Genomic DNA, 2,500 nt, shown 5'->3' on the forward strand with positions numbered 1-2,500 from the left:
AAAATTCCCTCAAACTGAAACAATTGGTTCTTTGTGGCAATGTTCAACAGTTCTACTAAATCTGCTTTTGCAATGTGGAGATAATGTTCTTTTTTAAACCAGTCGCCCTTAAATGCTTTTTCGGCCAGAATTTCGCTTGTCTCATCAACAGGTACGTTAGTTAAAAGTGAAGAGACATCGTATGAGACTTGGATGTTCTGTAGATCGTCCACGAAGCCAAAAATATCAGTGACGGTGTGGTCGTTGATTGACAGAGGTTTGAGCGTTTGGTCCAACCATTTTGCTTGCTTGTAGTTATATGTACCTGTTGCGGGTAGTATGGGGTGCATCGCTAGTTGTTTCTTGTCAGTCTTTGGTAGACCATACAGGTGGAAGAATTCTTCCAGAGCTCATGTTATCTTTGTTATGTGGATAATACACATATATTTTGCACACTGATAGACACTCAGAGAAAATGCCCTTTTTGTCGACTGGACCTCCAACTGCAGAAAAAACAAAGTAAGTACTTATATTTCTCTCATATTTTCTAGTCTAAATTCGGCATAACTACAGTGTAACAAGATTATCCCATGCGTGACATGCGTGCACATGTTTTCTTTGCTTGATTGTAACTTCATCGAACTGTGTTAAAGGTGTGAGGTACACGACAATCCACTTTTACAGAATATAGCCAAAGAATCATGGATTAAATCACTTAAAACATACCAGACTTTAGCCAATCTAAACATGGTGGTAGCCAGTGGTTGATCGAACCTCCCACACATAACGGACCCAGGTAATTTGTGGATACGAGAGCAAAACAAGGCTGACAAATGGCAACGGGATTTTCATTACCTCCACCGCCACCTTTAGATATCCACGATGCTAGCGTGGCAGACAAGTGGAAGCGATTCAAGCTCACTTAAGATAATTACACCCTAGCAACCAAACTGAACAAAAAATCGGAAGGCATACAAGTTGCTGCATTTCTTACGATCATCAGAGAAGAATCTCGGGACGTATAATCAACGTTCTCATGGGCAGAGGAAGGTGATGCCAAGAAACTCGAGTCAGTTCTTAAAAAATTCCTAGAATATTGCAAACCGCACAGGAACATCCCTTTTGAGCAGTACCGCGTCAACCAAAGAGTGCAAGAAGCTGGAGAAACCTATGACCAGTATCGAACAGCCCTGAGGAAGCTAGCAGAAAGCTGTAAGTTCGCAAATGTTACACCCAATGAAATATTGCGTGACAAGCTGATATTTGGAATTTGTGATGACAAAGTCCGTGAGGGGCTTTTGCGTGAATCCCAGCAAACTTTATAGAAAGCAGATGAAATTTGCCGGGCAGCAGAAAGTACCACAGCTCAAATGAAAGAGGTTGGAGACACGGTAAGCGCATTTACGCTCAGCAAAAACCCACGGCGAGCAAGAGACACGTGATCACTTAGAAACATAGGTGGTGAGCACAGGGAAACAAAATCCTGTGGAAACTGTGGCCAAACACACCAAGCCGGAAAGTGCTTGGCTTGTGGCAAAACATGTAACGAATGTGCCAGAGAAGGCAAGCCAGCAGGCCCGAATTAAGGCTATCGATGAGGTCAACTCAGATGAAGATGTCGAGGAATGTTACGTAATAGAGGACATTGCGGCCGTCGCAACTACCATCTTAGATGATTCACAGCTTATCACTTTCAAGTTAGAATCCGGAAACAGTCTGAGGTTCCAGCCTGATACTGGCGCACAGTGCAATGTCATACCATCTCTATAAGAAGGCGTCGAAGGACCACGGGCTGAAGCAAGTTAAGATTTGACTCTGCATACGAAGGTTCACAACTCCCAGTGGTTGGAGAAGTCAAATTAAAGTTGTGGCGTGACACACAACACTGCTGGCTAAACTGCAAACTGATTGATAGAGGACATTCGTCCCATTCTTGGTCGAAAGGCTTGTATTGGCATGAAAATCATCCAGTTCACGGATAATGATGAGATAAACAAGCCAGACATGGGCAACGCACAAGTGTGCGCCTTAAATGACAAAAGCGACGTTCTGATGAAAGAAGCACTCATCAAGCGTTTTCCAGAGGTGTTTTCCGAAAGTGTCAGGAAACTAGAAGGTGAATACCACATCAAGCTGGACAAGGCTGCCTGCCCCACCCAGCATGCACCACGTTGAGTACCAGTAGCGCTGAGAAAACAATTAAAGGCGGAGCTTGACAGGATGGTTCACCAGAACATTATTGCCCCTGTGACTACACCAACAAAGTGGGTACCAAGGCTAATGGGTCCAGAAAGTCAAGTCGAAACTGCAAGGCTCCAGTTTGGCAAAGGGACTATGTCATGGGATTATAGAATGATACCTTTCTTTTTTTTTTAGTTTATTGTTAATTTTAAGTTTTTGATGGTCGTGCATCACAGACTCTGTAAAGGGAAAGATGTAACAAGATTATCCCATGCATGACATCTTATAATGCGTGCACGTGTTTTCTTTACTTGATTGTAACTTGATCGAACTGTGAACT

This window comes from Montipora foliosa, chromosome 5, assembly GCF_036669935.1.
Source record: "Montipora foliosa isolate CH-2021 chromosome 5, ASM3666993v2, whole genome shotgun sequence".
Classification (NCBI taxonomy): domain Eukaryota; kingdom Metazoa; phylum Cnidaria; class Anthozoa; order Scleractinia; family Acroporidae; genus Montipora; species Montipora foliosa.